Raw genomic sequence first — 27,918 nt, 5'->3', positions numbered from 1 at the left:
CATTGCAAGAAAAACCACAGTTTTTGAGGCCCATTTGCAACTTGGCACTTGTCCTGCACAAAATTCATACAAGGTTGTTTTGCACACAAAACAGCAACATGTTACGGACCAGCAAACTCCTCATCGTCTCTGATATCTTGTAAGTTAGGTATGTTTGATCCAAAGAAGGGAAGCCTGAGAGGCAATATGATAGCCATGTACAAATATCAGCCACTTGGAAGATGGAGTGAGCTTGTTCTCTGTTGCTTCAGGGAGCAGGTCCTGAAACAACTGAAATGAGAAAAAAAGAACATTCTGGCTGACCATAAGGAAGACCCTCCCTCTACAGTGGAATTGACTGCCTCAGAATATAGTGGGCTCTCTGTCACTGGAGCTTTGCAATCAATCAATCAATTAATCAATCAATGCATTTATTGCATTCCACAGACATTGGAGGTTTTTAACCAGACGTTGGGGCGCCACTTGAAGGTGCATTATCTATAGACTGCATGCATTGGTAAAGGGTTGGGTTAGATGGCGCTCAGAGTCCCCTTCAGCTCCATAGTTCTGTGAATCAGTGATTCTGTTGCTGGGTTATAGGCAATAAATAAAAGCCAGTGCCAACAGAGAGGGGACTTCTGCTAAGGACAATGGCTCAGGGATGCTGAAATGCAAGCAACGTAGCCAGATGTTTGCAGGCAATATTTTTAAGCGCACTTGTTAGGGTGACAGGAACAAAGGGGATCACAGATGCTTCTCAAGGTGACATATGCATGCACCAGCCGTCTCTTCCTTTCCCTCTCTTCCCTCTCAGCCCTCCAACATCCTGGAACATCCATCCGAAGTTTGAAAGCTGAGGTCAAGCATCATTGTCCTGCGTGGAGCCAGAGAAGTGCTTCTGATGGATGGAGGCCACATGTACGTCTCACAAGGGAATGGGACCTTACAAAGCTTAGAAAGGCAAGATCTGTTTGCAGAGGGTGGAAAAGTTACTTTGTCTGGACAACAGTACCTGGAATCCATCAGGTTCTAATTTTGAGAACAGTAGAAAGCAAATCTGCTCTATCTTCAGCACAACATCCTTTTCAAATATTTAAAGATGGTTGTCATGTCCCCTCTCTGTCTTTGCTTCTCCAAGCTAAACAAAAAAAAGCTCCCCAAACTACTAGTACTCATGGGGCTTAGCTTCCAGACTTGTTATCATCTTGTTATCATTTTGGTTCTTCTCAAACCATTTCAGCTATATTCTATTTCTTCAACTAACTTATATCCCAGCACAGAACTCAATGCAGCTTGCAACAAAGTGCCAAGCTTGTTGCCATCCTTTGTGAACTGTGGTGCCCAGAAATGGATTCCTCCAGGAGAGGACTGACCAAAGCAGAACAGAGTAGGACAGTACTCCAGATACAGTTGATACTGCCCAGAATTGCATTGGATTTAAAGTTAAATCAATTTAACTGCATGCTCCATCTTCTCTCTACCTCCATACTGTTCAATTCCTTGAGTGTTTGGAAAGTTTGCAAAATGGCAATGGAGTGGAAACTAAAATTTAAATATTTTCACACTTTATTATGACTTAGCAACATAATTCCCAAACTTTGGTCCTTTGGGTGTTTTGGACTTCAACTCCCAAAAGCCCCAGCCAGCAGTCAGAAATTCTGGGAGCTGAAGTCTGAAACATTTGGGAAGCAGTGACTTAACTACAGTTTTTTGTGGTTTTTTTCAGGCTATGTGGCCATGTTCTAGAAGTGTTTGTTCCTGACGTTTCGCCAGCACCTGTGGCTGGCATCTTCAGAGAATGCTGGTATGGAAGAGAGTGGTGTGTGTGTGTGTGTGTGTGTGTGTGCGTGTGTGTTTGTGTAGTGTGTGTGTGTGTATGTGTGTGTACTGTGGGACTCTAGGTTGGGAGGAGTGACTTCCATGTTAAACTGTGTATTGTTCTGTTGTTAAATGGCAAGGCCTCCGGGTTGGAGGATATGCAAAGTGGATTAGTGTCTGTTTAATTAGAGATCTATTGTTTGCTGGGAAAACCCCTGATCCTAGGTGGTTTTCATTTGCATTTGCTGGGTCTTGATTTTAGTGTTTTTCAGGACTGGTAGCCAAACTTTGCTGACTTTAAAGGTTTCTTCTTTGCTGTTGACATTGTCCAAGTGCTTGTGGATTTCAATGGCTTCCCTGTGCATTCTGACCTGATAGACATAACTGTTTGAATTCTCTCTAAGACATTGTCTTTCCAGGGAGCTGAGATGTGAGGCTGGGAGGTCGGGGAGGGTTGTCCCACCCACCATCCTCTCATTCTTGCCCGCCAACTGTTCGCTTTGGTGGTGCTACATCACCCACCCAGCCTCCTCCCCACTGTGCTATCAAACTGTCTGGTTTGCGATGGGGACTGAGAGTAACAGAGACGCTTCCAGTGAGGAAGTACTCGCAGTCCATCCAGACACTTCTCCTCATAAGGTTCTTACTCTGTTCAGCAGTGACTGAATTCAAGTCTGCCTTTGAAATGTGGAAAGGGGAGGTAGCCCTGAGCATCTCTGCTGCTCTCATGCATGGCAGCCTCTCGGTGGGGAGCTGCAAATGACTTTGTCACTGCTGTCCTCAGAACTGGACACCTCCTTGGAACTCAGATAATAGGAGATGAATCAGCCGGCAGGAGATGACTTCAGACAAGTGGAATCTGCAAAAGGGATCCCCTGCTTTTTTCTTCTTCCACCTCTTCCTCCTCCTCTGCCTTTGACACCTCTTTGCTTCCACCTCCATCTTCCCCTCCTCCTTTCCCTCCACTTCTTCTTCTCCTCTTCACCTCTCTTTCTCCTTCTTCCTTTTCTTCTTTGGCATGTTTTTAATTATACAGTTGGCCCTCTGTTTTCACAGGGGATCCATTCTGTATCCCCCCCCCCTGCAAACAGAGGCTTGCGCATATTCAAGCCTCATAGGCTTCAATGAGGTGCACCCCTGTGCATGGAGCTTGGGTGTGTGTGTCATTGGAGGTAGCCCTTCCACGGGTATTCGAGGGTGCAGATCACAGATCCATAAGGTAGGCGGGGCGACTGCAATGTTCTTTGAAATTTTAATTTTAAGTCTCAATTTTTCTTTCTGCCATTACACTAGTGTAGCACAGAGGCAGGATTCTGGTCCAAAAGCCTTTTTTCTTCTCTCTCTTGTTGCAGAAGGTGCCGTCGATGAGAGCCAAGCACCGAAGCCTTATGGAGAGGTGCAACCCGAGCAGAAAGGCAGCACCAGCTGCTCTCCTCAGCATCCACGATGCAAGTTCTTCAAACCTCCAGCCAAATCCCTTGCATAATTAGGTTTTTGCAACCTCAGATCTCACCCCAGAATTAAGTACTCCAAAATAAAGCTGTCTGGAACTTGCCAGCAGATAAATCTCAGGCAGCAGATGTACCTCCGCCGCCACCGCCACCTCCCCTTCCCTTCTCTTCACCGTCTCTTCTCTTGGCTGCCTGCAAAACATTTCATTTTATTCACAGACTCCCCCTTTCCTCCTCTGGCTATGCATCTCTTTTAAAAATCTTTCAAGGTGTGCAAGGAGCCACATGCCATTGTAAATTGGAGGGCTGCACTCAGACAAATATTCACGTCAATGTGTGCCTTGGAACATGCTTTATTGTTTCAGATTTGGGTTGGCTTGGACGTTGAGCCTTGGAATGAGAGTGTGCTTGGGCCCAAAACTTGGTGATTTCCCCATAAAGGGAAATTCAACACACCTCTAACTTGTATATTTTATCTCGCCGTTTGCAAATTTTGTAGCCTCTTCTGAGGCTTCTGCTTGCCTCTTGATTTTGGGTACGAAGCAAGCCACGAAAAGGAGGGAAACTGGCACTGAGGTCTTCTGCCATCCATTAGAAGAAATCTTTTGACATTTTTCATGGCCTTCCTGCTTTGGGGAGAATGCAAACTCATAGCAACGCCCTTATTGCAAATCTTGCATTTCATGAATTTCGACCATCCCTTATTGCCATTTTGCAAACCTCTTGCTAGGTCAATGGTCAAAGGCTAAAGACCTTGTAAAACTAGAAATACCAAGGTTTCCCCAGGATGGAGTCACAGTACTTAAAGTGTTGTTATTTCTACAGTGCAGATGCACCCTTTGAGTTGATTGCGATGAATATTTCCATGTAATGTTTTGGGAAAATGCAAACTTGTTTTCAGAGTGAGTTGCTGATTGCAAATCTTGCATGGCATGAATTTCGAACATCTCTTCTTGCCATTTTGCAAACCTGGCAGCCCTGTTGTTGGTCAATGGACCAAGATGACTACGCATTTTGTATCATCTTCCCCCACTCCGTGCCTTTGGTATGAAACAAGCCAAAAAAGGAGGGAAATTGGCGCTGAGGTTGTCCACCATCCATTAGAAGAAACCCTATGACATTTTTCATGGCCTCCCTGCTTTCCATTCCTGGGCAGCTCCTCCGAAGGAAGGGAGAGTTGGTTGCGGCGTCGCATGAGATTAGAGTCATTCTGTTTGCCTTTTCTCCACCGCAGATCAGATGATTTAAATTAGGCCTCGATTCTTGTTTAAATTATAGTTTACTGTTCTGCACCCTGCTCAGAAGCGAATTACCTTAAGCAGCAGTATTAATAACACGGTTATAATTAAGCTTCATTACTGTAGGCAGTTTGCTGAAACAAATTGCTCCTTCATTATTATTATGGCACCTTTGGTAAAAAGACGATTTCCCCCCGAATGCGACCTTGATGCTTTATATAGTAAAAGCCAGGCTGAGACAGAGATGCGAGGCTGAATTACCATCCGTCGCCTCCTATATCAAAGCTCATTAAAAAGAAGGCGGCCGGAGTCACAACCAGGGAGACCGGTTGTGGAAATTTTAATCTGCGAGGAAGGGATAATGAATAGGTTTGAACTTTCCCTGACATTTTTACACGGGTGCTTTATTTATATTATGCAGGCATTAAAAATATAAATATGTGTTTTAAAGAGCAAAAATAAAAAAAATAAAAGAAGACTACAGCCCTACAGTGAACAGAAAGGATAGTGCAAAGAACCAGAGGATGGACTAATAGATAGATGATAGATAGATAGATAGATAGATAGATAGATAGATAGATAGATAGATAGATTATAAAAAAAACAGTGATTGATATTTGGTCATTAGTTCAAAAGTAAGTAATTTGCGATGAGTATCAAGATAGCTAAATTTGCTGATGGGATTAAATTATTCAGCCATCCTGAGCTCTTAGGAAAAAGGACAGGTGTATATTAAACATATTATCATAGAAATGGACACCTTGGATGGTGTTGGTTGTTTTTATGAATCTCATAACAGATCTTGAAGCTGAAACTTTGGGAAGTGTCTCAATTTCCCAGTTTTCACCTTCATCCTCTTTTCCTCTTGTGCCATGTCTTTTTCTCTACACTGAAAGCCTGAGGATGAGAAATGCCTTGTTCTTGTCTAGCTGTATCTTTCAGCTTTCAGATCAGTTCTGTCTGATAAGCAGGGCTGCACCTGCACCCCAGAAAATAATACGGTTTGACACCACTTCAACAACTGTGGCTAAATGCTATGGGATTCTGGGATTTGTAGCCCAGAATCCCACAGCGTTGAGCCATGGCAGTTAAAGGGGTGTCAAACTGAATTATTTCTGCAGTGTGGATGGAGCCCAGAATATAAATGCTGGAAACAAATATATAGATGGGGCATTCGGAATAGCAAAACTCCCAGCATATTCTAGATCATGTCTGGCAATGCTGCTGGAAACGTATTGCTTGTAGGAAGCCAGTATCACAACCCTGCTACCACCGCCATTTTATTTTATCACATCCTTTTGTCTCTCAAGGATTCGTGACCTATTTTCCCACTTGCCTTATAGAAGCCCTTGCAAGATGGGGGATGCGGGGAGAAAAATTGCAAGACTGTCACCAGTCTGTCAGAGTGGCACAAGAGAGTGTTTTGAGACGGGGAAGAAACTTGAGCAGATTTATTAGACGTTTATCACTCCGCAAGGCTTTGACAACTCCACATTCAAAATATTGTGCATGGAATCTGCTGTCGCCATATGGATTCCTGAGCGTCTCATGATGCCTTTAGAAATATTCAGTTTCCTTAGTAGGGACAGTTCGCGTCAACCAAATTATTTGTATTGGGTCCTGCTGTAACCTTTTAAGGACCGGCTTGGTCTTCCAATGGCTTTGAGGATACAGGTTGAGTCTCCCCTATCCAGAATTCCAGAATCTGGAATATTCCAACATTCCTTATTCAGAATTCCAAATTATTCCAAAATCCAAAATAATACACTGCTTTTTGACAATTCAATGTACACAGACTTTGTTTCATGCACAGAATTATTTAAAATATTGTATATAAAATTACCTTCAGGCTATGCATATAAGGCGCATATGAAACATAAATGAATTTAATGTGTTTAGGCTTTAGTCCCATCCCCAAGATATTTCATTGTGTATATTCAAATATGCCAAAATCCAGAAAACACTTCCGTGTTTCAGGTAAGAGAGATTCAACTTGGTATCCCACTTTGATAAAGGTCTGGACCAGAAACTCACTTGCAGAAAATCTGGCACCTTTTTGATGACCACTGGGAAAAAAATCAAGAGATATCCAGTTTAGTGGATCTCTTCTATAAACCTCAGGTACCAAGAGAATATAGACAACTTCATGGTAGACTAGTAAGGCAAGAGATGGGAAGGATCATGACGTCGGAAGGGAAAATATAAATGTATAGAAATAGATGTATAGAAATAACGAACAGTAAGGCAGAAGGATGTCAGTAATGATTTCATAATGTGAAGAGAATGCAACAAAGACTTTGAAAGATGTATCTTACACGTGTTTTCTTAATAGCTTTGGTTGTTCATTGTCTATAAGTAATTTATGTATCCTGAGGAGGTTTTCAGGTGCAGCGTCAACAGCTGCCCAGACCTGTCAAATTATACTCAAATAAGCTCTGTGTTGTTGTTGTTGTTTTGCAAGTGTTGTTGTTTTGCAGGTTTTGCAGCCTTTACATGTTGTAGTTTCTAAAGACAACAGCTATTTGTTTTTAAAAATCTGCAAAATGGGGTAAAATTTCCAGAGATACGTGCTGCTTCTGAAGGGATGAAGCATGCAGAATTGAAGAAGCTGATGCAGCTGATTCCATCTTTGGGGCTTTCAAAGCAGATGGGAGGCAATCCTACAGAAGGGTAGTGTAGTATATAACCATTTAAAGCAAGCAGACAAATGAAAAAATGCAATCTGTTCCCCCTCCTACAGTTTTGTAGGAAATTTGTAGGCATAAATTTGCAGCGCAGCCTGTTGCAACAGGGCTGGGGATCATTCATAGTACATACTGCAGTGTCCATCCACTCAGCTAGCCATCATAGTTAATAGTGGGGAATTCTAGAGGTTGCGGTTATTGATGCATAGTATTATACTACTGCATAGTCCATCCCTCTTGGGCTTGGCAAACAGGTGGCCACTGGGCATCAAATTCTGGGGTTGGAGATAGAACGGTGCAACACCTCTCCTCCAAATGCAGATGTGCATCTCATTGCATATTTGTTCCACAACACCATCGTTCATGAATAAAATGGCCGTTGCAAAAATGATGTATGATTCTGTGAGTGTAAAGTTGCAATATGCAATGCTGATGTAAGGCCTTGGTGGACAGTTGTAAAAGGAAGGTTTGTGTCGATGACCACAAAATGCAACAAGTATTCTACCTGCTTACTATTATCTCCTCTTCCCTCCTTTATGAACATTTCTGACAGGTTTGTCCTGAACCTCAGGAGGATGTGGTTACTCATTAAAATATATTTATTAGAGCGGTTAATGAACAGAACTTCATAAGCTGGCAAAACGCTGCAGCAATTGCCTTCTTCGGTTCTGCTTCCTTCTTTAAATTTAATTTCTTCACTTTGTTCCTGAGCTCACTTTTGTTTTCAGCCGCCGAAGAAGCCCAAAAGCTTCGTGGCTCATTTATTAGGTTCTGTTTGTTTAATCCTTCCGATAAATATAAAATATAGGAATAAATAGAAACGAAACGTCCACCGAAGTCCCTGCAGAAAACTGATCAAGACGATGATGCCTGGATGGCTCACGAAAACCTTAACATGGTTGACTTGTGATGACATTTGGAACCGAAAAATTAAAAGATACTTTACAGATGAAGTTGTTGTTGCATTAATGGCGTTGGTGGCCCAGGCGAAGACGCAACTCACTCCCTGTGTCTAAAGAGGCAGAAATCAGCATCCAAGATGGCAGTAGATTTGCATGAGACCCATATGCTGTTGTGACTTTTTGCTGGATGTCACTGAGAGGGAGATTTGCACCCAGATCCCAGCAAGAACAATGAGGTAAGCTGGGAACCGAAGGAATCTCCCTGTTGGCTTGTGTTCTCTGCGCCAGACCCTGGCTGGGCTTCTCGTGAATCTTTAATAGGAACGAAATGAGTGGCTTTTTTTCCCTTTAAAGATTTACCATGTATAAATGTATGAGATTATTAAAGGCAACAATTAACTTTATTGGAAACCTTATATTCTCCAGCCTCATTAGAACTGTCAGCAAGATCTATTATTAGCATTACTATGCAGATAATGTAATAAAAAGGGTATTTAAAGTGGATAGTTTTGCGTGGAAATAAAATAACTCCCCGTATTCTTTCTTTTAAAGTTACAAGGCGCTGGAGGGACAGAATGAATTGAGGGGTCTCCCCCAAGACTGAAAGAAGGCAAGATGGAGCTGGCACCTGGCGTACAATGACTTTCCCCCAAAACAAGGCATTCTTTAACATCCACTCAGGGAATGAAAAGCACGCTGGCTTTCGCAAGCATCTTTCCTTCGATAGTCTGCATGAGCCAAAGTAAGTGGGAAAACTCTTGGATACTTCATTGCCCATGCTGGCTAAACTTTCTCTCTTTCTTTTCCTTCATCCCTCCTTCCCTTACCCGTTTTCTCACTCTTTCTCTTTCACTGGAATCCTCTCAGTATCACGCAACTTCCCCATGAATAGGCCTCTGTTGTTAGAATCATAGAATCGCAGAATCATAGAGTTGGAAGGGCCAACAAGTCCAACCATCTGACATGAAAGATGACACAATCAAAGATAGTTGGCCATCTACCCTCTCTTTAGATCAGCGGTTCTCAATCTGTGGGTCACAACCCCTTTCACAGGGGTCACCTAAGACCAATGGATAACACATATTTCCGATGGTCTTAGGAACAAGACGAACATAATTTTATGACTGGGGGTCACCACAACATGAAGAACTGTATTAAAGGGTCATAGCATTAGGAATGTTGACAACCACTGGTTTAGATGTTCAGAGGACATCCATGCACATCCCTGCTCAAGATGCAACCAGATGTGTAGCATTACATGTGCAGGTCTACTTCTGAAACTTCACTTTGAATACAGATGTTTCACAGCAAACAAAAAAATTCCTCCTGCTTCCCTAGAAGAACTTATATATGTGAACAACCTCAACAGGCATACAGCCATTAATAAAAGTGTTTGCATATCCAGCATTTGAATGGAGCTGGTGCAGGAGAGCATCAAGGTGGGTGGACGAAGCACATGTCTGCGATCTCCACTTTGCCTGTAAAACCTGCAACAAATTCATGTGCACCTCCACAAACACACATACACACACACACACACCAAGGGCATCTGAGAGTAAGGGTTTGTGCTCATTCTGCAGTACAACTCCAAGGACCTGTGCCGTTGCTCATGCCTGCGTGTCTGCCAACATATAAACACAGACAACCGCCAGACACCATATTATCATCCCTAAGTGGGGAGCGCATTTGCATAACTTAATTAAAAATTTTTACAGTAATCTTCAACCAGAGTCAAACAAACAAACAAAACAGCCTCCTCCCCCCTTCTCCTCCTCCTCCTGCTCCAACCTCAAGGTTAATTAGCCTCTCTTAGGTGTCTGGCACCTTGCGGGAAGGAAGGGGCAGAAGAGCAAGCGTTGGGCACACTGGATGAGTCTCCTTGTCTGTCAGAGGCAGAGGGAAAAGCTGGCTGCGTTGGGCACGGTTGGTGAGGCTGGCAGTGACATTGGGAGAAGGTGGGCAGCCAGGAGGGAAGGGAGAGGAGCCCACGCAGCCAGGATGCCGTCGCGGCCCAATGGTTCCTCTCTCTTTCGTGACCTGCTGCCACCTACTTCAGCCCTTTCCCTGTCTGTTCTAAAAGCACACCTCCCAATTAGTTTTGGAATAAATTTGCAAAAAAAAAAAAACCCCGCTTCTTCTTTATGCAAATCGAAGCCGTTTCAATCATTCATGCCGAGAGCACAAGGTTACGTCCTCTGGGCTCGGAATTTGTTTTTCCAAGTCAGGAAAATAAATGTCAGGCTGTGGGCAACCAAGTTTGTAAGATATGTTAGTGCAACTCTGTGTTAGAGCAGAAGGAGCCTGTCGAGAGTGGAGACTTCCACGCTGGAGGAACTGTCCAAGGTGTTGGTCTTATTTAGGGGAGATTGGAATCAGTGTCTTGGATAGCTTCTTCAGACTGAAATCCAGAGAGGATTCTCTGCTCTGCTGCTGCTGAACCATAACCTGTCACTTAAAATAGCCCCATTGGATCATACCAAAAAGATCCTCTTGCCCAGTGCTCTATTCTCATCATCAAAGCCAACCAGTTGCCTATGGGAACTCTACCAGTAAGACATGACTGCAAGCACATTTTCCTTCTCACGTCCCCAAGAAAGTGATATCATATGGCCTCCAGTAGGTGAAGTGATGTACAGGCAAGCATCCTGCTAATGTCTTACATACGTATAGGTTCTCTTAGAGAAGTGGTTGGATGTCTTACTAGACCAGAACCTAAACATGACTCAAGCCAAACAAAGTAATTGCAATGCTAGGCTGCATCCACAGGACTATAATGACCAGACTGAGGAAGGTAGTAGTCCCATTCTATGTGGTCAGGCTCCAGCTGGACTCCTGTGTCCAGTGCTGAGATCCATGGTTCAAGAAGGATATGGAGAAGATAGGATGTGTCCAGAGAAGGGTGACCAAGATGATGAAAGATCTGGAAACCAAGCCCTGTGAGGAACACCTTATGAAGTTGGGTATGCTTAGGTTGGAGTAGAAAAGATGGAGAGGTGGAACAACAGCCATCTTTAAATATCTGATGGGATGCCATGTAGAAGATCGGGCAAGCTTGTTTTCTGCTGTTCCTGAGACTAGTACATGAACTAATGTATTCAAATCACAAGGAACAATATTCTACTAAACATTAGGAAGAACTTCTTGACTGTAAGAGCTGTTCAAGAGTGGAATAGACCCTTCACCATTTGTCTTTTTGGCCACACTGGAGGCCACACTGAGTCGACATGAGCATTGCATTTGCTCCAGTGAGTTGCTCAAATCCCTCTCTTGGATGTTTATATCAAATTCAGACTCTATCAGACTGTTGTATGCAAACCCCAATCCTGTCCCTCCCACTTTCAACCCAGCCAAACTGGACATTTCTTTGCTTTAATATCTCCTGAATTTGCCATTCCATGTTTTGCCATTCCATGTTTTCTTCCTTCCTGTTTGGAGAAAGAACTTTCCATATGTGGATTCCTGCACTGGGAAAAAATTGGACTATATGACCCTTGAGATACCGTCTGCCTTTATGGTGCTGTACTGGGAGCACCAGCAAATATTCACTACTTCCCTGTTTGTAAGTGAAGTGGTGCTTACTTCATGAGGAGGCGTTTTTGTCTAGCTGCTCCATTACCTTCCTTGCATCTCTGATTCGGGGTGGAATGGTGGAGGGAGGGGGACACATAACCTGAAAAGGCAGAAAGGCCAGTCGGCAATGCAGAGAGCGACTCTTGCAATCAAGATCCTCTCTTCAAACAGCCGTCTCCTGTCAGAAGTGCTCAACCTTTCTGCTGGGCCGGGCAAAGTCAAGGAGTGTCTAGAGACCTGGAGCAGAAGCTCTTCACGTTATTAAAACCAAATGCACTCAAACGTGTGGGTTTTTTTAAAAAGCATTTTAAATAGCTTCATCAGAGCAGCTCTAGGGCCCTTCACACATCCGCTTCCATCCCCGACAGTCACAGATCCCAGCAACATCTCAGGTGCTCTGATGGAGTCTGAATAAAACCCAGGATCCCAGAGGATGTTGGCATGGCAGTAAAAGTGGACGAATAACACTATAAACTGTAGTGTGCGTGAATGGGCTCCTATGGGCAAGCCCTTCTGATCTCATGGGGGTGGGTCCTGGTAATGTCACAATGGGTGATTTTAAAGGGGCAGACATTGAAATACATGAACAATGAGCCACAAAGGGAGATGCTGAGATAATTAGGCCAGAGGTACTGAGCAGAAAAACCCATTGGATGACTTTGGGCAAGTCACACTCTCTCTGCCTCAGAGGATAGCATTGAAAAAACCCCTCTGAAGAAATTTGCCAAGAAAGCCCTATAATAGCCTTAAGGTCACCAGAAGTAAAAATTACTTGGAGGCACACAATAACAACAACAACAACAAGCTGACAGCAACTAACACAACCAAGGCCATTTCTGTGCTACAAAACAACTGCGCTTCTATCTGTGTTTGGCATGTCGATATTCCCAGCTCACTTGTTCCCTGAATTTTGCTTTGCTTTTTGGACTCTCCCTTCCTGGCTTTGGAGTGACTGTATTTTCATGTGTTTTTCAAACCCCCAAATGTTCCGCTGCTATGTATCTTTTGGGTACGAACCTGGACTACCTTCATTTCTCTCTCCCCTGTTTGTTTCCTAAAGCGGAGCTACTTTCACTTGGGTACTTAGGAGCCTGTGCCCTGCTAGAGATGTAAGCTGCAAGTGCATTTGCAGCCAGACCTGCCAAGTCCTGGGCAAGGTTCATCAGTGCCGTGATCGGTGGCTCTGTGCGTTCCCACGCAATTATCGGAGGAGAGGTTGGCTTTGCTGATAATTTGTTAGCTCTGCACATATTCCACACTAATTATAAATCTCAGCTGAGATTTGCATTTTTATGAAACGCTTGTGCTGGGAATCTTTCTATTTAAAAAGGCACATATTAATTCAATCCAATCCTGGTCATTTCAGGTGCCATACGAAAAAGCACTTTCATGAAGCTACAAAGAGAACATCTATAACCCTCCCCATTTTTCCTAAATGACACCAACCTCTGCATGAACTCCTGCATTTACCTTTGAGGGGAGCTAATCATCTTTTGGTATAAAAGGAGCCAAGAAAGGCAAGGTCCTTCCCTGCTGCTGTGAAAACAAGAGGGCAGTTCCTCCGCAGAAGGTCCAAGGAGAGAGGAGGAGCACTCTGACCATCAAAGTCTTCAGTGGAGATAGAGGTGGCCAGAGGTTTCCATGTCCGTTGTGGGTTTTCCTTTTGACTTTAAGAGTGACAACTCCTTTGATGATATTCTACAGCACCTCAAATAGGTCCTTAAAAAGCTGTAATCAGACCAAGAATGGACTCACTGAACCCCTGATATGGAAGCTACTAGCTATTGCTATTGAGATTATCACAAGTCTAAGTCAGACCACTGGCAATAGTCAACTTCTATCTATGGTTGTGAAAGCTGGACAGTGAAGAAATATGACAGAAAGAAAATAAGCTCATCTGAAACGTCTTGGAGGAGTTCTACAGATACCATAGATGGTCAAAAAGACAAATGAATGTCAACCAGACCTCCTGCAGAAGGGAGTCCCACAACTTGGGGGCAGCCACCAAGAAGACTCTCTCTTATTTCCTCATCAAACATACCTAGTTTGGTGGTGGGACCAAGAAAAAACTCTTCCCACAGAGATCTTAAAGTTGGAGAAGGCTCATTGTTCTGAAGGAAGTATCTCCCCAGAGCATCCCAAGGAGTCTAGGGGCTTAGAAAAGTTACTTTTTCAGACTACAGTTCCATAACATCACAGCCAGCATGGTCACAGTCTTAACATGGATGCTGCATAGGGTTTTCTTTCATGCACTTTGGTGCATTCATTAATTGATAGTACTTTGGATTTTTCCTTGCAAGCTGCTCTGATAAATGCATTGAAGGCGACATATAAATCTTAAAAAAAAAAAAACAATCAAAGGTAGGATGGGGTACAGCTCTTTTAAATAGAGTCCCTGAGTGATTTTTGTAAAAGATAGCTCACGCCTCGCTTTCCTAGCATGCAATCAAGGTGCCGATCGCTGTTGTGGAATGAGACATTGTTTGATACGGAGTCTCAGAGAATCACTTAAGTATCCAATTAGCCTATAAGAGTCCTGTCTGGTGGAGAGTCTTTGCTTGTGTGTGTGTGTGTTTTAAGTGTCTAGTGCCTTTTTTCTCACCCGTCTTTTCTAATTGGCATTTAATTAAAATAATTTTTTTCCAAAAAAGAAAGAAATGCAGATTTCTCTTCTGGCCATCTGGGTTTAAATATTAAAGAACATCTTTTGTGCCTAGAAGTGAGAGATGCTGAATCATGCACATAGTAGTGTTTTCTGTCTTTCTCTCTATATATGTGTGTCCTTGTATGTATTTATCTGTTTGTGTGTATATGTAAGAGACCCACTCATGAGCTAAATCCTGTTGTTAGTTTAACTATAGTAGAGTCAGTGAATCCACTGGATCTTCTTCTTCCTCCTCCTCCTCATCATCATCATCGCCATCTTTATTTTTATTTCATCTTCTTCCCAAGACTGGAACCTAAAGAGGCTTTCAAATTAAAATAAATACCATAATTAAAAACTTTCAGAAAGTCGACATTAAGACGGGACTAAATCTATTAACCATAATAAGCACAATTTTAAAAATTCACTAAAAAAAAACACAGTTAAAACTGTCCAGTTTAAAACAATACAGCACTTGCTTATAATTTTTTCCTTAAAAGTTCTAAAAACGTGCCTGAGTTAAAAAGTCTTTACCTGCTGATGGATGGATGGATGAATGGATGGATGGATGGATGGATGGATGGATGGATGAATAGCCTGGGGATCCAGCAAAGAGACATCCAGCCATTTTCCTGTACTTGAATATAGACTGGAAAGACATCATCTGCAGGGACTTTTTTCCTTTTGTCTGAAAGCCACCCCAAAACTGCCCCAAATGCTTAAAAATGTGGCTGCTTGATTTCCCTAAGCCAGTGGTTCTCAACTTTCCTAATGCTGTGACCCTTTAATACAGTTCATCATGTTGTGGTGACCCCCAACCATAAAACTGTGATGTCTCGGTTCCTAAACCCATCGGAAATATGTGTTTTCTGATGGTTAGGCGACCCCTGTGAAAAGGTTGTTCGACCCTCAAAGGGGTTGTGACCCTTAGGTTGAGACCTGCTGCCCTAACCCCCTAACACACCCAAAACCTCCCCAAAGAACCCAGATTGGTCAAAAATCAGACAAAATGGCAGCCAAAAGTGACGTTGCATCACTTTGCATGCACTGAAATATGCCCATGCAACATACAGGTGGGCATGTTAGGGTAAATGAACCCTGACCCCTGCATTGTTGTCCATCCCTGGCATAAAAGGTGGATGGAGGGATAACACTGGGAGATGCAGCTATGAAGATGCGTCCACACTCCAGATGTACACTTCCCCATGCAAGAGTTCAGCTTGTGCCTCTCTTTTTGCATTGGATCTTCCCAGCTTCTTGGTGAAGGATTGTGCACTTAGGTATACGCAAACATACATCTTGTACATTCCCCTTCCTTTTGGGGGTGGCTCTAAGCACGGATAGTGTGTGTGTGTGTGTGTGAGAGAGAGAGAGAGTGAGTGAGTGTGTGTTGGTGCAGGAGCTCCATTTGTTTGCTGAGGCCTCCCAAGGAGCTTTGACTCTCTCCGCCGTGCTTCTGTCCAGGCTCAGCCTGTAAGCTTGTGACATATCCTTCAACCTTTCCTGCAGCTCAGTGAGGCACAGCTGCTGCCTGAACCAAGGAAAATGTCAGCCCCCAGGAGGAGCAGGAGGAGGAGGAGAGGTTTAACTTAAAGTGAGCCCCTTGGAAGAGCCGTCCTCCAAGCCAGGGACTGCATGTTGCAGCTGCCTGCTGCATTTGCATTTGCTCTTTCAGAGGAGGCTGCCTGGGCAAAGTTCCTCCACCTACTTTCCCTGCTGCTTTTACACTGGGATAAACCTTTCTCCCCAGAGTGCAAATTTACTCATTCCTGCTCCTGAGCTGCAAGCCAGCACATGCCAATACAAGGATGGGAAAAAAGAAAGATAAACCAGAATCCAGTCATGGTTTTATGCTGGTGTAAATGCAGCTATGGCTGCATCCGCGCTGCAGAAACAATCTGCTCTGGTGTCTCAATAAACTACGGTTTCCAGAATTCCATAGCATTGAGCCATGGCAGTTAAAATGGTACCAACCTGGATTATTCTTGCAGTGCAGATGCAGCCTATGAGAGCCAGAGTGACAGAGTGGTTTGAGTGTTGGACTATGATGACTCAGGAAACTAGGGCTCGATTCCTAGCTTGGCCATGAAACCCACTGGGTAACCTTGGACAAGTTGCACTCTCTCAGCCTCAGGGGAAGGCAATGGCAAACCTCCTCTGAGCAAATTGTGCCAAGAAAATCCCATGATAGGGTCACCTTAGGGTCGCCATAAGGCAGAAACAACTTTAAAGCACACAACAACAACAAATACTGCTATGCAAGCCATTGCACTCTCTCAGGGATTGCAAAAGAAAGTGTCTGGGTCAAAGGAAGTAAGGTCTCACTTTGTTAAATATTGGTCAGAAATCACCTGGAATATTGTCCATCAAGGATACTGACAAATGGAAACATGTACAGAAGAGAGGGAACAAGGTGGAAAAGTCCTGGAAATGTGCAATAGCTTAGGGAGCTCAGTATATTTAGGTTTAGCTGGGTATGTTTAGGTATATGGTTTGTAGGGGATCCCAAGGGTTATCTCATCCAAACCCTGGCCATGTAGGCATCCACTGCTAAAGTAACCAAAGATATAACCACGGTAATGTGCAGAATCAATATGTTGAGAAATCTTGTAGCACCTTTGAGATGAACTGAAAAAAAGTTGGCACCATGAGCTTCCCTAGACTTAAGTCTATTTAAGGAAGCAGACTTCAGTCTAGGAAAGCTCATGCTGCCAACTTCTTTCTTTCATTTAGTCTCAAAGGTGCTACAAGATCTTTCTACATACTGCTAAAGTAAACCTCAGAGGTGGGCATCCAACCTCTTTTTCAAAAAACGTCCAACGAAAGAGATTTCTCCATCTTCTGGGGCGAACTTTCATTTGCTCTGCATTTCCAAGCGGCACAATACTCAGCCTGGCAGCTGTGAAGGAACTAGAGAAGATCCTCAAGTGCATAGATATATAAATAAATACCCAAGTAAGGATCCTTTCTGATTTCTATATATAGCTGTGAAAGCTGAGAAGAAGAGAATAAACCCATTTAAAGTACAGTGCTCGAAGAGAGTTTCATGGATAACATGGACTGCCAAAAAGACAACTCAAACATATCTAGGAGGACATTATGCTTGAAAGCTCCATAGAAGACAAAATAGCCATCATATGGACACATCATGAGACAATAATGCTGGGTCAAATTGGGTATAACAAATCTTTATTCATTTTTTGATACATTAATACTTGTACAAATGAAACAAATGAAACAAATTTGTTACATTTCTCTACAATAAACCATTTATGTAGCCAGTCTAATATTCTTGTCTTTGTTACTTCCTGTCTTCCTGAATTTTATGCTACTCTTTCGAAAAATAACTGCAATCTTGTTAATAAGTATATGCAACCTCTAAAACCCTTGCATCTGAAATAAAATCCCTCTGAAGTTTACCAATATCTTATATGAACTAAATGAAAAAACAGAGAAGAATTAAATTACTTTCTCCCTGGATTGCATAGAAATACCGTATTCTCCATATGTTTTACAAATCCAAAAAAACCTTGTGTTAATTAAAGTTATTTACTTTACCTGGTTTCCTGTTTCCTTACTTCCTATATATAGTTATATATATATATATATATATATATATATATATATATATATATATACATATACATACATATACATATATATATATATATATATATACACACATATACATACATACTCATATTCACATACATACATACACACACACACACATATATATATATACACACACATACATATATATATATTTTAAATTTCTTTGTATAATTAACTAACTTTTTCCACCAGGTTATCTTCAAGACCCCATCTGTTTTTCAGAAACAACATTAACTGTCCCCATTCTTTTTCCAAGTTTTCTTTCCTCTTACCCTCTAGCTTACACGATAGTAAATCCAGTTGCCTAATCTCATACAGCTTGCATAACCATTCTTCAATTTGTAATTTATGACTTTCTTTCCAATGCTTAGCAATAATCAGTCTAGCCATGGTAATCATATACAACAGAATTTTCCATATTCTTTTTTCTTCTTCCGGGTTCAAAAAAGAAGTCATATTCAGTAGATAAATCTCCGGTCTTTTTTTATATTTTACTCCAGTAACCTGTTGTATAATCTCATGCACGTCACTCCAAAATAATCTCACCTTTTCACATTTCCACCACATGTGGATCAGTGTTCCCTTTTGATTTTTACAATTCCAACATTCATCATTTTTAAGTTTTAACATCTTTTTCAGCCTAGCCGGTGTATAGTACCATCTGGTATTAATCTTTATCAGATTTTCTTTCAAATCCAAGCATCTGGTAAAGGCATTTGTTCTTTTCCATGAATTTACCCACGCTTCTAGTGGGATTTCCCTTCCCAAATCTTTAGCCCAATCGATCATAAATTGCTTCACTGGTTCCTTCTCTAATTCTCTCTCCCTTAATAGATTATAATACTTTGTAATTTTCTTATCCTCGTTTTCCAACAATAATTTATCTATTTCCATTATATTTGTCTCTATTCCAACTGTCTTTACATCCTCTTTAAATCTTCTGGATATCTGCAAATAACTATACCAATTTAGATCTATACCTTCTTTTATTAATTCTTCTCTTGTTTTGATACAAATCTCCTGTCTTTTTTCTTTCTTTATTAATTCTGAGTATCTTATCCAGCTTTCCTGTTTATCCAATCTATTTGCAAACGCCTCCTGAGTTGAGACCCATCCCGGTATTTTGAAATAAAATTTTTGTTTAATTTTATTCCATGTTTCAATTAATGCCCTCCGTATCGGATTATTATAAAAAATCCTGGTGTATTTTGTCTTTCTTATACCACATATAACCGTGCCAACCAAACCGCAAGTTGGCACCTTCCAAATTTAAAGTTTTTTTGTCACTTAATCTAACCCAATCCTCCAACCATGTCATATTGCATGCTTGTCTATATAGCTTAATGTCCGGCATTGCACAGCCTCCATTTTCTTTTTTCTCCTTTATGTAGGTCCATTTAATTCTTGCTTTCCCCCCTTTCCAAATAAATTTTTTAAGTTCCTTGTTCCACTGTTCTATTATATCATTATTAACTATAATTGGCAAATTTGAAAATAGAAATAAAAGTTTAGGCAAAACGGACATCTTTATAACATTTATCCTACCCAATATGGATAGGTTTAGCTTAGACCATCTTCCCAAATCCTTTTTTATATTATTCCAAGTGATCTTATAATTGTTATCAAATAAGTTCATGTTATTGTTTGAGATGTTTATTCCCAAATATTTTACTTTACACTGTATCTCACATCCTGTTTTCCCCTTCAATAATTCTTTTTCCGCACCATTCATATTCTTGGTTATTATTATCGATTTCCCTTTATTTATTTTAAATCCGGAAAGCTTTCCAAATAAGTTTAGTTCTTCCATCAAAGTTTCAATACTTTCCATTGGATTTTCCAAAATTAGAACTAAATCATCTGCATAAGCTTGGACTTTAAGCTCTTCCCCTTTTATTCTTATTCCTTTAATTTTTGGATTCTGTCTTATATTATTTAGTAAGTATTCTAAAATTATTATAAACAGTAATGGGGATAGAGGACACCCCTGCCTAGTACCTCTTTTTATACTGAATTCCCTTGTCCGTTCCCCATTAATTATCAACTGCCCCGTTTGGTTTTTATATATTTCTTCCACGTTTCCAACAAATTTATCCCCCATATCCATTGCTTTAAACAAATCGATCATAAACTTCCGGCTAACACTGTCAAATGCCTTTTCCGCATCCACAAATAACAACGCCGCCTTTTTGTCATTATGGGTATTGTAGTAGTCTATAATATTTATTATATTTCTTATATTATTTTTAATTTTTCTTCCTGGTAGAAAACCATTTTGATCTTTCTTAATTATTTCATCCAGGATACCTTTAAGTCTGTTTGCCATAATGGCTGCAAAGATTTTATAATCATTATTCATTAATGAGATTGGTCGATAATTATTTATTAACATCTCATCCTTTCCTTCCTTTGGAATTAAAGATACCAATATCCTCCCCCAGGAGTCAGGCTTTCCCTCCTCTGAGACCCGATTGAATACCTCTTTCATTGGCGCCCGCAATTCTGATTCAAAAATTTTATAATATTTTGCTGTTAAGCCATCCACTCCCGGGGCTTTCGCGTTTCTGAGTTTGGCTATAGCTCCCTTAATCTCTTCTGCAGATATTTCTTCATTAAGTTTCCTTTTATGTTCCAAACTTAGTTTTAATTCATTACGATTTAGCAATTTCATCATTTGTTCTCCTTCAATTAGGTTTCCTTTTTCCTCAAATAAATTTTGAAAATATGCCACAAACGAGTTTCTTATTTTATTAACTTCCGTTATAATCTTCTCGTTTTGTTTAATTTTTGTTATGATCCTTTTCCCTTTTTCTTTCCTTAGTCTAATGGCCATCCATTTACTAATTTTGTTTGCGTTCTCAAAATAATCCTGTTTTAATCTTTCAAGGTTCCTAGCCACCTCTCGCCTTACCCTTGCTTCTAATTGCCCCTTTAGTAATCTTATTTCATTTTCCAGTTTTTTGCTTCTCTTTACTTGTTGCTCTTGTTCCTTTCTCCTAAGTTCCGATCTAATCCACTCTTCTCTTTGTCTTTCTTCCCTTCTAATTTGCGCTGTTCTTTGTATAAATAAACCTCTTATATATGCTTTACTGGCATCCCATACTACCTTCAATTTGGTTCCTTTTCCAGAGTTTTCTTCAAAAAAAAGAGCTATTTCCTTTCTGATCTTATTAACAAAATCCTCTTCCTCTAATATCTCCTCATTCATCCTCCATCCTTTATTCAAATTTCTATAAATATTTAACTCTAGCTCGATCATATTATGATCGGAGAACACTCTTGGCCATATTTCCATGTTCTTACCCTTGTTTATTATTTGTTTAGAAAGCATTATTAAGTCTATTCTGGAATGGGACTTATGCCCTTCCGAGTAGAAGGTATAGCCTTCCCTTTCCCCATTTTGATGAGTCCACACATCTATCAAATCAAATTCATCTATTAAATTGAAGAAGCTCACAGGGAGTTTCCCTTGAAAACTTTGCACTTTTTTCTTTTGAGCTTTCCTATCTTTAGCCGGGTTCAATACCCCATTAAAATCTCCCATCAATATTAAATTAAATGCTGGGTCAAATTGGGAAGCAGTAGGAAAAGAGAGATGAACAGTTGGATAGACTCCACCAAGGAAGCCATAAAGGCTGCCCTGAATTTCCAAGACCTGATCAGAGCTGTAGATGAACCTTGGCTCCAGTTTCCACTACCTTTTAAACCGGATCGCAGATCAGTTTGAACTGGTTCAAATGACCCTGTTTCCCACTTAAACTAAATCGCTGAAGTGATTCTGAAAGGGGGGGCATGTGCTAGACCCATTTAACCCATGTCTTTTTGACAATGATGTTTTTCGCGTCTTTTTCGACAAATCGATTTCGCACAAGTGTGAACCAGATGCGGATCGGAATTGATTTAAATTTGCCCTTCGGCCGGCCGGAGCGGGTCCATTTTGAATCAATTTATGCATGAATGTGAACCAGAAGTGGTTATTTTAGATGGGAAAAAAGCAATCGGGGCAAATGTAGACACTCTGCTGTCTAATCAATCCATCGATTTGGATCACACACCGATTTATCTGTAAGTGAGAATGAGGTCTTGGAGGTCCTTCATTCCAAGGGCCACCAGAAATAAATACAAAACAATATATATGCCTCCTTTACCCAGTTTGGTGGCCATTAGCAACCCATAGAGAAACATTTCTCTCCCTCGAGCTGCAACTGTTTTCTTCATCTCCAGCATCCTACTGCTGAAAAACAATTTTTAAAGCACGGGAGAGTGCTGATGGTGACCAAGGATTTTCACTTTCTCTGCCTCATTATACTTGGAGTCTGTTGGAGAGACCGGTTCTGTGTGGAGTTGCACGTCTGAATACCAAGCATGTTAATAGGTTAAAGTAAATCTAAAGTTACATTTGAAAGCCCAAAAGATGAAAGTAGATCACAGGCCAAAGATCAAACAATCTAGAACCACTTCTAAGCTTTTTACTGCTGGAGATTATTAGCATTTGAAAGTGAAGAGCATTAGTGAGAGGAGGGGAGGGCGGGGGAGCGAAGTTGGAAGGAATTTCAGCCATGGAGATAAAATGGAAATCAAGTGACAGCGAGAGAAGAGAGAATGCAGAAGGGATTGGCATGATTCGAAAGGGGTGTGTGTGATATGTGTGTATATATATATATGCGCAGTGCAGAAGAGGGAGAGATGCCTGGACTTATTTTTAGAAATCAAATAAATGTTTAGCTGATTGGATTAAAAATAAAATAAAGCAAACCTTGGAAAAACTGTTCCAGGCTTTTTAGCTCTGCATTCTTCCAACATCTGATAAAAGAGGGACCTTCCAGTTATTTGTTTTGGAAGCTGACGTGGGAAGGGTTCCCCTCTTTGTCTGGGAGTAGGAAGGCTGCCTGTTCTTTGTGCAAGGAGTGAGTCTATCTGCAAGAAAAAAAGGAGACCTGGAGATACAAAAACATGGAGAAGTTGGCGAATGGATGAAGGGCTCGGTGACGTTGCTGCATCACAGAGGGCTGCAATGTGCTGGTTCAGACCCAGACAGAGAGAAGGATCAGAATTATGTGCAAGTGCCAATGGGCTGTGATTAGAAGCTCTTATGGAGAGATTATATGGAGAAGCAACTGGTCACCTCCTTGGGCAGGACATTTTCAAGGTTGCCCCTGAGGCTTTCCAGTTCCATTCATGAGATTTAAGTCTAACTTTGCAAGCACCCATAAGGGCATCAGCCTTAAGACTCTCATAATAGCACATTCCCTTCTACCAAGGGACAAAACATATCCCTTAAATGTACATGGGTTGGTTATACAAGGAGAAGAGCCTATATCAAAAGGATGGCATCTTGCCCAGACTTTGAGATCTTTGGCAGGAGGGTCTTCTCTTAGTCTTACCACTCTCATAAGGAAAACAGGGCAGAGTCTTCTCAGTGGCTGCACCCTGGCTCTGCAACTCCTTTCTTTGGACAGCCAAGCCAGCTTCCCGCCAATTGTCTTTCTGCCATCAGGCAAAGACCAATTTGAAATGGGCCTCTCTGTTCAGTCACCTACAAGCATACTTGGCCTTCAGAGCTTGGAGAAGTCAACTGGGCATCCTGGCTGGAGCATTTACTCTCAAAACCCAAATTTTACAAAAATTTCTTAATGGTCTCCCTGATTCACCATCAAACTGTGTGTGAGGGTGGCCTTTGACCCTATCCACCTGCAGGGATCCCCAGATAATGCCACCTTTGGAGTCTGGGAGGATTTGTCTAATTGTTTCTAATACTTCTAACCAGGAATCACTGTTCTGCTGATTGAAAGATTGTCAGCTCTTTCTTCCTTTGGGAGAAAGAGGGGTGAGATTCCCCACTGGGAAGGGCAGGAGACATGAACTTCAGATCAGTCCAGGAGACTACTTTCCATTCCCCATGACTCAGTCAAGATGATCTTCAGACTGATCCAGGAGTCTACTGTCCATTTGTCAAGTTTCAGTCGACATGATCTTCAGACCAGTCCATGAGTCTACTTTTCATTTCCCATGTCTCAGTTGATATAAACTTCAGACCAGTCCAGGGACCTACTTTCCATTCCCCATGTCTATGTCAACATGATCTTCAGGTGACTACTTTCCATTCCCCAAGTCTTGGTTGACATGAACTTCAGACTGGTCCAGGAGTCTACTATCCATTCCCTCTGTCTCAGTCGACATGATCTTCAGACCAGTCCATGAGTCAACTTTCCATTCCCTAGTCTCAGTCAACATGATCTTCAGGAGTCTACTTTCTATCCCCATGTCTTGGTTGACATGAACTTCAGACTGGTGCAGGAGTCTGCTTTCCATTCCCCATGCCTCAGTCATCCCAGGAGGGAGGATGGCAGCATGAAGAGCAGTGGGGGTGGGGGGTGGGAGAGGGCTGGGAAGGTAGGAGGCCAGCCCCCCTTCTGGCTGCTTTGTCAGTTGATCAGCCCCCCTGTAGCCTGTCTCCATCCGAAGTGCTTGGACCTGACAAGTCTGGGAAGCCAGAGGGGAGCAGACGCTGCCTCGGCTCACCTCTGGCCTGGCAGAATGTCAAACGCTGGGGCCAAAAATAACCATCAAAAGAGCAGGCAGATAATTTGAGCTGACCAAATGAGAGGAAAGGGCACAAGCGGAGAGGCTTTCTCTCTCCGTACTTCACTTTGGCCTTCTGTAGCAGAAGGGGTGGGGGGAAAGGACGGTTTTGAAAAACACCATCTATTTTTCTATCTGTTTGTTTCCCGCTGCCTTCCTTCTTAGAGCCGAATGGATTCTCCCCAGTGTGAAAAGTCAAGAAAGAAAAGTTTATAAGGTGGCTCAGTAAATGTTGTGGGTTTGCGATAAGCACAAGCGAAGCTCCAGCTGTGATCTATACAAGTTTACATCCCACAGAAATATAGGATGCTTTGGAGCTGTCCAGAGAGATTGAAAGAAGGGGGATAAATATAGGTAGATGATAGTTTTCTTCTTGGGCAAATTCTCATGAGAGTAGCCTTGCTGGAGCCAGCGACCTCACAACCTCTCTTGAAGCATGAAGCATTTTCTTTAAAGGGCTTTTTAAAAATACGTGCCATGAGAGATTCCGCAGAATACATAACAAATTGTTGCTTTCAGAATGAGAATTTTTCAGATTAAATGTCTGAGAACGGGGCCCGTACCAACGCACTCAACTTGTAAGGTTCTTCTCCCTGTTGCCACAATTTTGGCATTTTGATATGATTTGAACTGCCATGGTTTCATTATCCAGAGCCCTGGGCTTTGTAGTTTGGTGAAGAACACAGCAGAAAACCACCAACACCAGGACTGTCGAGGATGGAGCCCTGGCAATTAAAGTGGAGCCAAAATCCTGTGACTGTATTCTGGGGGAAAGATGGAGGAGGGCTATTCTGTATAAAGCATGCCCTGAGAATGATAGCCATTCCTGGCTGGCCCCAAGAATTGCTGCCAACACATCTCCCTCCATCCTAAATGTTCTCACATACATCTGAGGTGTCCTGATAAGAGGAGATCCCAGAAGTCTTTGCAATAGTCCCTTCTATACATTATTTTTTTTTCAGAACATTGCCTTGTGTAAAGCATCACAACATCTGCTACTACTGACCAGAACTGTTTGGGTTAGGCTTAGGGTTGCCATTGGCGTTGGCATTAGGGTTAGGGTTGGGGTTGGGGTTGGGGATTGGGGTTGAGGATGAGGTTGGTCCTGGGGTTAGGATTGGGGTTAGGGTTAGGATTGGGGTTAGGATTAGGGTCAGGAGTGAGATTAGGGTTAGAGTTAGGGATTAGCATTGGGTTTAGGATTAGGGGTGGGGTTGGAGTTAGGGTTAGGGGTCAGATTAGGGTTGGGGTTGGGGGGAGAGAAATCCCAGAATGCCAGCAGCTCACACCTTCCAATGATGAAATTATCTTGTTTGGACTGCCTTCACCCACTTCATTTAAAAAAGAGTCCTTGAAAACTCAGCCTGCTCTATCCATTTGCTTTGCACTTGTCTCCCCACTATTGATTTACAAGCCAGGATGGTGTTTGTTCTTTCACTTATGCACATAATTAAAAATATATAATAACCCCTGTAATTGTCCTTCAGTGAATCATCAGCCGCTCCAAGCCTCTTTGAACAGCTGCAGATGTGGAAAAGGCAGACTGTATCCTGCATGGGGTCTCCATGTTCTTGCCCATGCATCAACATGGTTGCACACCAGGGACAAGTTGCATCCACTCCGAACTAGGACCCAGGGGCCAGGAGGTGAGGAATTATGAAGAAAGAATAGAATTCCAGCATCTTGCAAAAGAATGGAAAAAGCAGAAATTGTATCTGTCCGATGCTCTCCACTGGTAATATTTTGAAGCTTTTTAAAAAAAAATCTCATGGAAATTATCTTAACCCCTGACCTTACCTCCACTCCTGTCTGGATATATCCAACAAACAGGCTGTCAACCTGGCTGAGAATCTGTCCATTCTTTTGAAATTCTTTTGGTCGCCTCTGTCAGGATTCCTGCTATGCTGATGGAGCATCAGAGATGGCACCACCAGGACAGGTTTCCAAGCAGAAGACCTCAGATAGCAATGGATCACTTCACCAAGTCCTGTGACTAATAAAAGCTGGACTCTCTGTGTTACCCTTCCTTGTTTTCTTCTCACTCTCACCCATCTCTGTTCAAAGACCTGCTGGCATCATCTCCTTTCATTCTTTGCATTGTTTATCTCTGATCTCAAATGGAGACATGGGTGGCTTTTCAGGGTCTCCTCCCTTTCTTCTTGCCTGGATTGGCCTCCTCACCCTTCTTTCCTTCCTTCCTTCCTTCCTCCCTCCCTCCCTCCCTCCCTCCCTCTCTTCCTTCCTTCCTTCCTTCCTTCCTTCCTTCCTTCCTTCCTCCTTCAACCCACCCACAATGCTTTTTGCCCGCCAGCTTCAGCTCGGAGGAGACTAATTGGCTAGCCGTAGAAACCTCCGCCACAGATGAAAGGCTATAAATAAATATTTTGCTATTAAATATCTTTATTAGAAAACATCAGTGTTTTATCTGGGCAGACTCTGCCTTCTGGCCATTTGTTTTTCAGCTCATTTGGCTCTCGCTCTCTCTGTATATATATGTGTGTGTTTGTGTGTGTGTGTGTGTGTGCAGGCATTCCTCACCACAAGATACATCCCAAAGAAATGGAAAACAATATTGCTCAGAACTAAAAATACAGGCATGTCTCTTCCTCCTGGCCAGTCTCTCATGCCTTGTTCAGTAAAAAATAACCATCCCGCAGTTAATTGAAAAGAGAGGGGACTTCCCCTGGACAGGCTGAAATGTCTTTTCCCTCTGCTAGTCTGGTTCTGCTGACTGACATCCTTCAAGGTATAAAAACCTTAGTTTTTTGTGGGGTTTTTGGCCTCTGTGGCCATGTTCTGGAAGAGTTTGTTGCTGACATTTCACCAGCATCTGTGGCTGGCACCTTCAGAGGATGCTGGCATGGAAGAGAGTTGGGTATATACAGTATATAGCACAATCACGCTAACATGTGTGACCCTGACTAGGAAGGTGTATATATACCCAACTCTCTTCCATGCCAGCATTCTCTGAAGGTGTCAGCAGGTATATATACTCCACGCACCTCCACGCCACAAACCTCTGAAGATGCTAACCACAGTTGCAGGTGAAACATTAGGAATAAATTCCTCCAGAACGTGGCCACAGAAAATTATGGATCCCAGCTCTATTGGCTAAAAACTGGCCCTTGAGAGGGATAAAAAGGATGGTCCTGAGACTTGGCTGTGGTGCATTCCACTCCCAGTCTTACCCCTTGGGGGGGGATTACAATCTATTGATCTTCTTCATCTCTCCCCTCCTTTAGTGATTTGCCACCTGTTTTGCTCCCTCACTTGTACTATAGTTTGGAAAGAGGAGAGGGAATGTCTCTATGCAATTGCTTTGCAGATGATTCAGCTTCTACCGTGCCACCCATAAAATATATTCCCCTAATAGCTTCTCAGGGTTTGTTTGTCCTCCACTTCTGACTATATCACACATGCTCACACACATACACA

General features: G+C 42.2%; 1 long non-coding RNA gene across 2 annotated transcripts in view; it reads left to right on the top strand.

Annotated features, from left to right (window-relative positions):
* The window catches only part of LOC149306900 (uncharacterized), a 28,959-nt gene extending 2,318 nt beyond the window's left edge, over positions 1-26,641 (top strand). Inside the window, exons 2-4 of one of the 2 annotated variants that reach the window (XR_016282326.1) lie at positions 7,979-8,308; positions 8,625-8,814; positions 25,971-26,641. This is a non-coding gene — a long non-coding RNA (uncharacterized LOC149306900). Of the gene's footprint in view, positions 1-7,196; positions 8,309-8,624; positions 8,815-25,970 lie in introns of those variants that run through there. The other variant, XR_016282325.1, reaches the window with a different exon arrangement.
* The last annotated feature ends 1,277 nt before the right edge of the window (positions 26,642-27,918 follow it).

The sequence above is a fragment of the Sceloporus occidentalis genome, unplaced genomic scaffold (genome assembly GCF_023333645.1).
Source record: "Sceloporus occidentalis isolate IW3139 unplaced genomic scaffold, rSceOcc1.0.p SCAF_9, whole genome shotgun sequence".
Taxonomy (NCBI): Eukaryota; Metazoa; Chordata; class Lepidosauria; order Squamata; family Phrynosomatidae; genus Sceloporus; species Sceloporus occidentalis.
This window is presented reverse-complemented; position numbering and strand designations above follow the sequence as displayed.